The sequence below is a fragment of the Lactuca saligna genome, chromosome 5 (genome assembly GCF_052625555.1).
Source record: "Lactuca saligna cultivar CGN05327 chromosome 5, ASM5262555v1, whole genome shotgun sequence".
Taxonomy (NCBI): Eukaryota; Viridiplantae; Streptophyta; class Magnoliopsida; order Asterales; family Asteraceae; genus Lactuca; species Lactuca saligna.
This window is the reverse complement of record NC_136421.1, coordinates 178,586,295-178,599,745: the sequence shown is the minus strand read 5'-3', so window position 1 is coordinate 178,599,745 and position 13,451 is coordinate 178,586,295. Positions and strand designations below refer to the sequence as shown.

General features: G+C 28.5%; 2 long non-coding RNA genes across 6 annotated transcripts; both read left to right on the top strand.

Annotated features, from left to right (window-relative positions):
• Positions 1 to 2,196: 2,196 nt before the first annotated feature.
• On the top strand, positions 2,197 to 2,904 carry LOC144998923 (uncharacterized). The gene is made up of 3 exons (XR_013660474.1): positions 2,197 to 2,490; positions 2,618 to 2,720; positions 2,832 to 2,904. It is a non-coding gene; the product is annotated as an uncharacterized LOC144998923 (long non-coding RNA).
• Positions 2,905 to 3,003: 99 nt separating this feature from the next.
• On the top strand, positions 3,004 to 7,124 carry LOC145045858 (uncharacterized). 5 transcript variants are annotated; one of them, XR_013681903.1, is made up of 7 exons: positions 3,004 to 3,037; positions 3,197 to 3,290; positions 3,448 to 3,538; positions 3,729 to 3,878; positions 3,956 to 4,018; positions 4,871 to 6,292; positions 6,803 to 7,124. It is a non-coding gene; the product is annotated as an uncharacterized LOC145045858 (long non-coding RNA). The 5 variants fall into 5 exon arrangements; XR_013681900.1 differs by lacking the exon at positions 6,803 to 7,124 and having other exon boundaries at positions 4,871 to 4,983; positions 5,151 to 6,480; XR_013681901.1 differs by lacking the exon at positions 6,803 to 7,124 and having other exon boundaries at positions 4,871 to 5,748; positions 6,144 to 6,480.
• Positions 7,125 to 13,451: the final 6,327 nt, after the last annotated feature.

Here is a 13,451-nt window from a genome sequence, read left to right as displayed (position 1 = left end):
ATGTATTTATAGTTCAATATGGTAGAAGCAAAGAGGAACAAGGAACAACAAAGGCATATGTGAATCATGTGACAAGCTTTCCATATCAATCAATGATTTGATTCATAAATATACAATCAATCCGACATAACAAATTCCAAACCTGATATACATCGATAAAGCTTCAGTCCAAATGGCACAGATGACATACATTTTCTGATTAAACATTTTGGTAGATTTCGGAGTTTTAACCCTATCCAACCTTCTGCCAATGCCATAGGGGTAGAAGTCATTCTTTTACGATACATGCTCTACACGGACAGAGGCTACATACCACTACCACTATGATACTAGTCCTTTCACTGATCACATGGTTAAGGGTACAACTTTTGCTACCATAATAGCATGAAATAATAACACAGAAAAAGCATATATCACATATAACACATAACATTCAATTGTTCCTATATATTGAACTCACTATGAATTAACTGGAGGTTAAAATAGTAATTTGGGCAACACTTTGTTACTATAATTAGCTTTCTTCGATGAAAATCGGGAGCTTTATTGAAAACTGAGCCTTGCGAGGGTTCAACTTCAAACCGAAAAGATAAAATTCTCGGGCTCTTCAGGCACTTCGAAACGTATTTCGGGTGTTAGGTATGATCCCTGGGCTTCAGGGGAAGTTGGAATGGCTTAAAAATGGGTTTAGGGTGAAAAGTGTGAAATTTCCAAACTATAATCGGGAGGATTCACACCTCCCTTATATAGGGGTGATGCTTGGATCCAGAGGGAGTAGGAGAAGCCACACGACAGCAGGTGCGAGGGCCATCCGCCGGATGCGAGGGCAGCACACGCATCAGACATGCGTCAGGACAGGAGGCAGCTCGCTTCGGACATGGCATGGCTAGGACACGCGTCGGACTCCGGTTGGACCTCCACTTTGGATGACTCGTCATATCGGACACGGGGCAGGCTCGCATGCGAGGGTGATGTGGTCGAACCCTGGACATACGAAATTTCTTGGATTTTGTGATTTTTCTCGATTTTGGTGTCCCAAACTTCAAAAATCTATAACTTTCGCATACAAGCTCCGTTTTTATGTTCTTTATATGCACGTGTAGGTGAGATTATTCTCTACAACTTTCGGTTAGACTTTGTCGGCTAATTTTGATTTATTATTATTATTATATTTTTAACAGGTCGGGACATGAAAATTTCGTTAAAAATTCATAACTTTTTCATCCGATGTCCGTTTTCATCTTTATTTTTACCATTGTACTACTATTGAAGATACCTTTGATTCTTGTTTATGTTGCATCGGCTAAAAATACTCGATCTTTATTTTGAGTTCTTAGTTGTCTACTGTTATTCCAAAATTTAGAAAAATCATAACTTGCTCATACGAAGTCAGACTTTGACGTTCTTTTTATGAAAATTCTCGGTTTAACGAATACTATGACTTTCATTTAGATCACTAAGGATAAAAATTAGTTTATCGTAAACTCACTTTTTATGCTAAATTGTGTTTGTCGGTTTTGTCGCGGATCTTCCATTGATCATAACTTCTTCGTTATAACTCGAATTTCGATGAGGTTTTCGCCTTTATGTTTCTCACGAGATTCTTTACAACTTCAAATAATAAAATTTTACTTATTTGAAACTTTATATTTTCATTAAATTTTAATATTTAACATTTGATTGGAATCTGATAAGACTTCTAATATTTTCCGAGTGATTCTAAACAAAATTTTACTTCATTTCTAGTAAAAACCATCTGATAGAACTCAATGCTTGATATAATATAATATTTCATAATATTATTTATTACAAAACACGATAACTGAACGTGTATGTTACATATTTCAATTTTTACTCTGATTCATTTCATACACTTGATCTATAATAACTACACCCCACACATCTTATTAATAACTGTGTCACGTTGGTTGGCGTGTGTAAAACTTGCAGAAACCGGTTATAAATAATGAATTTGTAGAAAAATATCAATGACTTATTTTGCATCAAAAAAATTATAAGTACTAAATGTGTACAAAGAGATAAATACATATTATCCTTTTAAGTAATTATATTATCCTTTTAAGTAATTATATATACATACTAATTTAAAAGTCCTTGAGTGAATAGGACTTGGTTGTGATTAGACCAACATCAGTTTTTTTTTTTCCATCAGCCGGTCGGTTTTTTTTCCAATGCTATCTCTTCCCTTTCCTTCTCTAATCATTTTACCAGATTCTTCCTTATGCTTCCCACCGCTCCACCCTTCTCATTATGAAGCTCCGTCTCTTGGATATCAATCTATATCCCTTCTCTCTTTTCTTCTTGCCTCCGCCACTTCACCTCCTTCTCTACGACAATATCTATCGATCACCTCCGTCTGCTTTCGCTTCACCTCCTATTTTCACTTTCCTTCTGATTCCATCTTCTGTGGTGCTTCAAAAATAATCAACAAACATATAGGTGGCACTATGATGGTGGTGGAGCTACCAGGTTAGTTTCCGACAATTCATCACTAGTATAGGTCATTCTACGGCTGATTAGGGTTTTTGTTTGACTTAGAACCATAAAAGACGATTTCTATTCTGATTAGCTAACTTACTTCACATCCCTTTTATAGCAAGAGTAGACAAAACGCAGGTAGAAATCTCAATGTATGTCAACTTCGATTGGTTCTGGAATAAGACAGACGGCTATGGCGACGTAGCTGATTATTATTCTTCGTATGTTCCTTTTTATGTTATTTCTTTTCATATTAATTTTGTCTACTACCTCTTCTCTAAAATCTCGAATTTGGTTCTAAATTGATACTTATAATTTTTCGTATCCTACAGTCCGTTGGTGGGTATGTTTCCGGAGCAGTGAGCGTTCCCTGTGAGTCATACCCAATCAAGGCCTTTACACCATTATATATATATATATATATATATATATATATATATATATATATATATATATATATATATATATATATATATATATATATATATATAACAACATCAACAATTTCTAATCGCCAGTTTCAAGGTTAGACCTTAAGGTAAATTAGATAAAGTGTTGTATCCATGATTTTCTTACGTAAGCAACCGACAATAATCAGATTGTAGCTTATGTTCAAAGGTTTTTAATATCTAATCATTGATATGTTTTTTCTAATTTCTAATTTTGGAATATAATTTTTGTGATTTCTACTTCGCAGATGTATAAAGGGATAAGAAATCTAACCTGAAGTTGTCTGATTTCAATCTCGCTAGAGAAGGTCTACAGGGGATCAACATCATGTATTTATAATGGTAAGTCATTTGATTTAAGCTACATAGAACATTTCTTTGGAATATTATCCATGTTATTAAATATCTATAAACTCATTGAACTTTACTTACTTGATTTACGAAATCTTCTTCTTTCACAACTTTCTCAAAAAAATTTGCTTCCTCTTTTAACATGAAGCAAGGCAGTGGACCGGTCATTTTCCCACCCATGGTCTATTGTCACTAGTTGTAGAGAACGTAAGAAAGCGCTATTTGGAACAATTGAGAAGGTACGTCTCATATTTTATCTAAATTTAATGAGGTTTGTGTTGTTAGTCATTGTTCCTGCCCATGTCAAATTTAAGAGTAAAATATGTTCATCTAGTAACATGTTCCTTTCAATTAGCTTCTTTGATCATCTTTTTGTTTCTTCAAACTGGATTTTTTATGTTTGTGTGACTCTTTAATTATTTGATTAAGTGGTTCCATGGGGAAACTTGATGAATGTGTTTTGAGTGCACGCACATGGAGCATTGCTTATTATGTACTGAAGATTTACTATTTGAACTCTAAACATCACTTTACACGAAACTAAAATCTCACTCTACACATCGGTTCCTCTTTTTACCGGTATTCTTCCTTTTCTGACCCATGTTTTTGAGTTTCTTGCAATTACACCCTTCTATAACGAAATTGTTGATTTATAGTTGTAAACGCACAAAGAATGAAGAATTGAAGATGTATGCCCCTTCGCAACAGTTATGCAAAAGGTAAAAAGTTTTTGTCTAAGTTACGAAATATGTGCAATTTTGTTGCATAAATCAAGTAAAAATGAAATTTTGTTGCTTAAATATGCATTTACCATATATATATATATATATATATATATATATATATATATATATATATATATATATATATATATATATATATCATTACTATATAAAAAACCCTTCCTTTCTCGTGCCGTCTAGAGCAAATTCACAATGTTACAAGGACGCCACGTTACGTGTATTCAGACCGACACCATGTACCATATAACATCGCCTTTCTTTTCCTAAGCATAACCCTTCTTTGAAAGAGGTGTCTGTTCCACTCGCATTCGATACTGGTTTGTCACCAACCATGTTTGAGACTCCGTTTCCCACCACTTCTTCCCTCTTTTTCCTCCTCACACTTTGTAATGGCGATTCCTTTCTTCTCATTTGACTTGGGTTCATTTCTTTTATAAACCCTATTATTTTCAGAGAACGTATAACGCGTGACCAGATCTTAAAGAAGAGCATTTCGCAACGGTTGAAGATGGGTCAATCGTCGCTCTAGATGAGACGTTTCAAAGAGGGTACATCTATGTTCAACCACCGCTTCCCAATTCCTGAAAAGAACCACCGTCACACATGTTTCCTTTCCGGAATACAATCGCTCCTTATATTCTATTTTTGTCTTACACTTATCATATTCGCCTTTCTTTAACAAATAATCCACGACTGAAACCGGTCGGCGTTCTCTCTCTCTCTCTCTCTCTCTCTCTCTCTCTCTCTCTCTCTCTCTCTCCCGTTTCTTCTTCAAAGCCTATTGCTCAAATATAATATTTCTTTCTCGTTCTCCTCTTTAATGTGTAGTGAGGTGGTTGCAAGGGCCCTTCATGTGGGAAATCGCAAGTCGAGGGAAATGGGGGTTCCCTAAAGAAAAATGGTTGGGGTTTCTGTTTGTTTTCCACTTTCAATTTATACAGGTATGCAAAATAGATGAAATATTTGGTCCCGTCAGTGAATTTGTGATTTCTTCTACAATTTAATATATGCATCATTTAATGAAAATTTTTGGGTTTGTTTAGGTGGTTTCTTTTGCAATTTTTTTTGGATATGTTGAATTCAATATTGTTTTTGATTGGATTTGTAGTGGATTGAAGACATCCTTTGTACATTTGCCTCCTCCATTTTAGGGTTTTTGAGGTAATATCTATTGCCTCCACCTATGTTTTCCCTAATCTCTTATAATTCTCACATAATTATCACTTTCATGTTATAATTTAGCTTTAGAAGGTAAACTTTAGTAATATTGTAGGTTAGTTTCAAACTTCATGTGCAGCAACCTCAAGAAAACACCCATTGTGCATTTTTTTTTCTTGGTTTTTTGATTTCATAAATAATACAGTAAAGGTTTCATGTTAGAACACATTCTCAGCTGTCATCAATGTGGATTTTCACTTTGAAAAGTACAAGGTTTGACTTTTCAGAAGCACAATTGAACGTTATTATGAATTTGATATGAAAAGACATATTCTTGGAAGAAATGTGTATATATGTGATGTATATTGTGTTTTCCATGAATCCACTCCTGTTTGAAAAAAAAATAGTCAGAAAGCTCCAACAAGAGTGGTATCCTTCAGAAGGCAGGAAAATGAAAAAAAGAAGTTGCTTTAGAACTTGGTTCTCTAATCGACACAGAAAACGATGAATTTAAGTTGTGATAATGGTGTCAAAAGGTGGAGGAGCAGGTAATTGAAACTAAACCCGTGTGCTTCAGAAGGCATCTAAATTTAGATTTGTTAAACAATTTTTTTACATTTTCTCATTGGTTTCAATGTGTATTGTCTTCTTGCAATATAATTATGCCTATAGTTGTTGACACATCAGATGCCATTGAGAAATTGACAAATTATCGAAGTTGTTAATTTTCATTCTAGGGGTGCTTGTTTTCCATTCCATAACCGAAAGGAATGAAAATTGCAATATAACCCATTTTAGTTCATCTAAAGGAATGGAAATTGCAATATAACCCATTTTAGTTCATCTAATTCTTAATGACAGGAACCTTTTCATGATAATATAATCTAAATTACAATACCATATTTTACAAACTAACTGTGTTCAAAATGGTATGGATTTTTAGGTTTGCTGATGAGAAAGAGAGAACAAGGGGTTTGAATAAAACAAATGCCATGTATTCTTTAACCAAGCACATGCGAATTGGTGTTGTAACCCTTAAAAAGGCACCAACTTAACAACAATATAGCCATCTTATCTTGGACACCCAACCAGGTGACGCTTTGTGTACAGAAACATTGCTAACATAATCCCCCCTTATGATATTATGGTCTTTAAAATGTACTATTAATTAGTTCTCTTCTCACCACTCCATATAAAGCAAAGGTAACCAACGTTAAGTAATCCCATATAGAGACATGTACTTCCTTATTTATTTATTTTAGCATTCTGTTTATTTTCAATCTTATTAAATCATTGTTTTTTTTTTTGTTTTTTTTTTCTTATTAAGGGCATTCAAAAAATCTACCCTATCATTGTAGTTTCAAGTTTTATTTATCTTATTATAGCATCATGCTTACATTTCTTAATATTATGATAAGCATTTATCCGTATATTAGTGAAATGTACTTTAATTTCATTTTTTTTGTTATAATACTATCATTTCATTTTATTTCAACATTGCAATGCATTGCATTAGTGCCGATAATCTTAAACCGTAAGAATTTTGTTTAATTTGCTTCAAAATATTCATGTTTGAGTTAAATCTTATCTCTCTTTTTGTAGGGTGAGACAAAATTATTCAAACTTATACACACTATTATTATTTATCATATGAGGCATCCAGGAGCACATCTCCCATTTCATACTTCATCAAGAGAGCTTCCAATAATAGCATTGTTCTTACATTTTTATCGAAAAAATCAATACAAAAACTATGCATGAAAGTGCATTGCTATTTTTTTTTGCATTTAACCTTAAAAAACCCTTCAAGAAAGAACACTACAATGTATTTGTTTAATTATGGTTTGTCAGTATAATCTTATGGCTTTTCTAAAAAATACCGAAAATACAATTCATGGGTCGTGCTTAGCACGGGCCTCAAATTTTTCTAGTATATATATACAAACCTTGAGGCGTTGTCGATGCACTTCCAGTTAAAGACTCCAATATGGAGGCATCACATGTTGTATTTACACATGAATAAGAACTCCCTGAAAAAGAAACAAAATACAAAAAAAAAATCAATAAAGGGTAATTTGTCAATTTAACATAATTCCTGGTCCAATTTCTTCGATCGATTTCCAAACAAACAAAATATAAAAGAATGGAATTTAATTTCATTCCATTTCTTACCAAGGAAAAACATGACATATTTACCTCTTCATTTTACCAGGTTTTATTTTCTTTATGCAGCTCAAATGAATCAAAAAGTTTTATTAGAGGATATGAATTGACAATAATGGCTTGGTGTATTTGTCAATTCTTAAAAGCTTGAGGAGGACATTAGGTAGATTTATCAAGAGTTAGGGGAGTTTTATGTTTGCTTTGACTTATGCTAGAAAATTTGAATATCCGCATATTTTCTACAATATTAACAAAACCTTAGGAAAATATGTATAAAATAGCATTGTCCTTTCAAAAACAAGAACCTATTTATACATATTTTCCAGCAGAATTAAACAAAAATAAAATAGAAAATATGCAAAAACTGGCAATGTACTTTCAACAAGTCGGATTTTCTGCATATTTTCTAGGTATTTTCTAGAAAAATCAAAGATTAACATTACTACTTTAGAATATATGTAGAAAATAGCATTTTACTTTCAAAACGTCTGATATTCAACATATTTTCAAGAACAAATGAAAATTAATTCCATTCCATATCTTCTAATTGACATGACAAATTCCAATTTCGTCCAAATATATATATATATATATATATATATATATATATATATATATATATATATATATATATATGTGTGTGTGTGTGTGTGTGTGTGTATATATATATATATACATTTACATAAAGTCAACATACTCTTGACTTGGTGCAAACAATTGTCCCTGAACCTCTAATCCTGTCTCAAAATGTCAAATATATATGGGAAATACTGATGAGGTTGTATCAAAAAGCAAAACTTTTCAGGTATCTTTTGGGATTCAATTAGTTTAGTAGTTAAACAAGAAATGAGTATGTTAGTGGTTTATATTTCAACTGTTGGATTTGTGTTGCTTTGGTGTAGGATTAGTGGTTTATATGTGAACCCTGGAGCTTCTAAAAATATGGTAATTTTTTTGTGTGTTGGTTTTACGTAAATACTACCTTTTTATGGTTGTATACAATACATATACTTATTAAATTAATACCTAAAGCTTTTGTATTTATTTTTTCAGATTCTTGGTCATTCACTTGGTGGTGGCACATGAAAATAGATTGCTATTTGTTGCAATTTTAATATTTAAATAGCATAGTCCTTTACAATGTAACTCAATAAAATGTTTTTATTTTTTGCATTTCTTTGGTGTTTTCAACCTCACAAAACAGGGTTCTTCCCTAATTATCCTTTAATTTTAAAAGTACATTTATTAAAATAGAAATACATCATTGCTCGTTACTTAAAGAAATTGTTGAAAATATGTGATTAATAATAAGTGAAGGGTAAAAAGTTATATGATATTAATTTACTTTCCACCTAAAATGGGTTAGCAATTTGGACCCTTTTTATTTTTTTAAAGGAAATATTAATAATTATTTTAACTTTTTTCTTAAAATAAACTAATCATTACCAAATAATTATCTTTTTATTAATTATCATTACATAATACTAGATCCTCATGATTATTTTATATTTTGCATTAAATAAAACTAATAATTACATAATAAAATGGCTCAATAGAAAGATTGGTTTATAAAAAAATATTATTTTTATAGAAAAGTATTAAAATAAAAATATATTTATTTTTTTCAAATATATAAAATAAAATATTTTAAACAAAAAAATTTAATTTATTTTCGGATTTTTAGTGCAATTTATTAAAATCATTTTTATATAAAAGCATAATAATAAGTAATTTCTAGTTTTCATTTAAATATTTAATATCATTTTATTTTTGTTTTTTGGCTTATATAAATATTAAAATATAGAAAATATTAAAATATATAGAAAACGTTGACATTTTTGTATTATTATTTGATTATAAAAAATAAAATATATAATAAATAAAAAGTTACAAGAATTAAATGATAAATACAAATTAAAAAAAAATTAATTTTTAGTAATCATAAAAGCTATTAATATTATAAACGCATGAAATTTTATACCTAAAAAAATTATTAATAGTGGATCATTTAGGTCCAATTAGTAGACCTTAAAATAGTTATTGACAAGAATTGCATGTATTAGGTTACTTTGATGAAAGAGAAAAGCTTACTTTCCCAATAATGGAGGAACCGTGCACCATTCAAATATACCTCTCTCGTCAACCTCACAAAGGACTCACGCAAAGCTTCTTCATGAACTCAAAAAGGAAGTAAACTTTAACTTTTTTCAATGTCGATGGCCCAAAGTAACAACAGAAAAAATTTGCTTTTAAGTTGAAAATATATTCTTGAAGCTTGTGAAAAAAATAGAGTTAGTTTATAATTGTTAGGCTTTTATTACTTTATTGGTTGGTGATATATATATATATATATATATATATATATATATATATATATATATATATATATATATATATATATATATATATATATATATATATATATATATATATACACACTTGGAATGTAGTTTTACTCAAATATCTAATATTTTAAAAACTTCTTCGATCCATTCAATCAAACGGGGACTTGAGGAAAAGAGCAACTCAATTATCATTGTTTTTTTTATGTCATTTTTATACAGGATTGCGGTGGATAGTTTCATCAAAAACTAGGTTGAAACAGTATAATATAATTTGTAAAAAACCATTTGAACAGTTTTACTAGACATGAATAGTTGCATTTCACTTACTCCTTTTAAATCGCTCTATTTGCAAAGCAATTGAATGGCGATATAGATTTGAAGCATATGGATATGAAATTTTTTTAATGTACTTGAATTGATCTACAACTTGATCCTGATGTATTTTGAATATTTGAAATTGTCGATATTACATTATTGGATATATATATATATATATATATATATATATATATATATATATACACACACACACACACACACACGTAAATAAGTATACATAAAAATTCTCAAAATCTGGTTGAACAAGTTATCGAACTGATTGATCTGGGAAACGATCATCAGGTCAATTCAACTAAAATGTATTATTTAAAACATTGAGTATATAAAGCCACACTCTGATATATCTTTTTATCACCTTAGATTGACATACCATATTATCATCATATACTTGATAATTTTGTTAAATTTGTCAACAAACTAAATTTTTTGTTTAAAATTGTAATATTGTTTGTTTTTTTAATTTATCTATAATGAAGAAATTTTTTACCAAATATAAATTTTTCTTTGAATTTGATAGATGTCATTTACTGAGAATTTTAGTTTTATTTATTCGTTTTGCTTGCCATTTATGTATTTTTGTTTTTTATTCAAATGTCATCTAATGAACATCACTTCATATTAATTAATTAATTATTTAATTTTATGAACATATAATTTAAAATATATTAATGTAAATAGTAATCTTCCATTTGTGAATTCCTATATTTTAGGTTTGAAATAAAAAGGAAAATAAGTTAACTCAAATTCATATTTGAATTATAATAAAAGAAAATATTGTAAATTGTAAAATCAGAACTCTTAGAAAAACAACAAATTAAATTCTTACACTTGAATTTTATTTTTATTAATGAAGTTTGAATCGAAATTTGCAAGTTACAATCATGAAATCAATCCTTTTAATAATACTTTGTAAGCAAAACCTACTAATTATTTTATTTATGATGCTATTTTTTTAAACAATGATTATATATATATATATATATATATATATATATATATATATATATATATATACATATATATATATATATATATATATATATATATATATATCAAGTCATTTACAATTTTACAATTTTCACTTAAATTTTTAATTTTATTATGGTTTTGTTCCAAACTTTCCAATTTTTATTTTAAAAAAAAAGTTGTTTTCCAGAATTTAATATTTGTATACAAATTAATTTTCTTACAACTTTTTTTTAAACATAAAAAAAAAAATTGTAACTTCTTTTTTCAACTTTTTATACATTCTTGTACACCTTTTGTACAATAAAATTTTTCCTCCACATTTTTATATAACCTTTTGAAGGTTTTTTTACAACATTTTTAAATCGTTATTTTACAACTCTTTTACAACGTTTGCCAATATAGTGTGTTTTTTATGTTTTTATTTATTTATATATTTATTTAATTTTACAATTTTTTACAACATTTTTATATGTATTTGTTTTAAATGTGTAAAACCTTTTAGATTTTTTTTAGAGTTGTCAAAAAAACATTTTAAAAATTACGATCATGTTCATATATACTATAATTTTTTTTATAACTTTTTTACACATCTTTAAATGTAGTATTCTCATCATGCCAATACTTCACTACATTTGCTAATTTCCACAACACAAATATGAATTCAAATTTAATATAACAAAAAATGTAAAAAATTAAAAAATACACTACATTTAATATTTTTTTATAAGGACATAAAACATTGTAATTTTTTCCTTTTTTGTAAAAGACTTGTAATTTTTTTTAAAAATTCAAAAATTATATATAAATATAGTAAATTTGTAAAGAAAATTTTAATTTGAGATTAACTTGTAAAAATAAAGTTTGGACCAAAGTTGTAATAAAATCTAAATTATTGTTAAAAGTGTAAATATATATATATATATATATATATATATATATATATATATATATATATATATATATATATATATATATATATATATATATATATAAATAATGTGGATAAATAACTATTGTGCGGACGTGTCGACAGTGTTATTCTTTGAAAATTACTCAGAAAATAAGTTGTTTACTAATGTGAATACGTTCGACCTCGTACAACTAATATCATTTTCCATTCATTCTCATGAATTTTTATTCATTTTTTTCTCATACATCGTTGTTTACTCATTTTTATTATTAAAAAAATACAACTCAATAAACATTCTGACAGAATGAGAATAATAATAATAAATTATAATAATGTTATAGATGATTTAATTAGTGAAAACAATACTTGTGTGAGATTAAATGTATTCACATTATCAAACAATATATTTTCTTTGTCATTCTCATTAAATAACTTGATCCACACATCCGCACAATATACGTCAATCTATATCTAAACCTAGTTATCTCTCTTTCTCCCTCCCTCTCTCTCTCTCTCTCTCTCTCTATATATATATATATATATATATATATATATATATATATATATATATATATATATATATATATAGCGAGAGAGAGAGAGAGAAAAAAAAAAGAGAGCGAGAGAGAGAGAGTGGCGGGATCAATGTTGAACTTCATTGAAATAGCGCACGAGCGAACTATCCATCATCATTCTAACTGTATCAAATTTCGATTAATGTTCTAACCAATCCAATTTTTGATTCCAAATATGAATTGATTTCATTGCATTTGCAAGCATGAATGTGGTTTCTTGAGAATTCACTGGAACTCCCCTATCATAAAGCCACAATTATGACTCAAATTTTAAAAAATTTGAAGAAACCCTGTTCAAAATTCAACCACAAATATTTTGATTTGGCGTCTATGGATATAAAGATATTGCATGTTATGTAGCAATATCTAAAGATCATACATTCCGTTGATAAAAAAATATCCAATTAAAGAAAAAATCACAGCCTTCAAAATAATTTTATCCATTTGATTGATACATTAGTTACTTTTCTATTTGTTTCATAGAACACTATTTACTAAATCATTATTCGATTATAGAGATTGAAAATATATTAATTTGAGGTAAACTTTTACATAATATATAATGCATTTGATGGATACATTGTTTTTTTCATCCCTATAATCTATCGAAGAACCAATTTTATGTATAATGCATCTTTCCTGCATCTTGGGACAAAAATAGTAAATTGGTAATTACCAACAAAAAAATGTAAAAATGGAAAATTAAAATTAATGAAAATTTGAATTTACCTTTGGTCCAAACTTTCAAAAAAGCACCATACACTCAATGTTCTCTTCATTGTTGGTGACTGCATGTTAGTTGGCTTATAGGTAATTTCCTTTCGTATATGTCATTTTGTGTATGTTGTGTAATTTTTTTTTTTCATGTAGAGTAGTTTTCTTTTAGATAAAATGTGGCACCTTTTGTAAACTTTAGATTTATATCTTATTTAGATTATTCCTTAATTCAT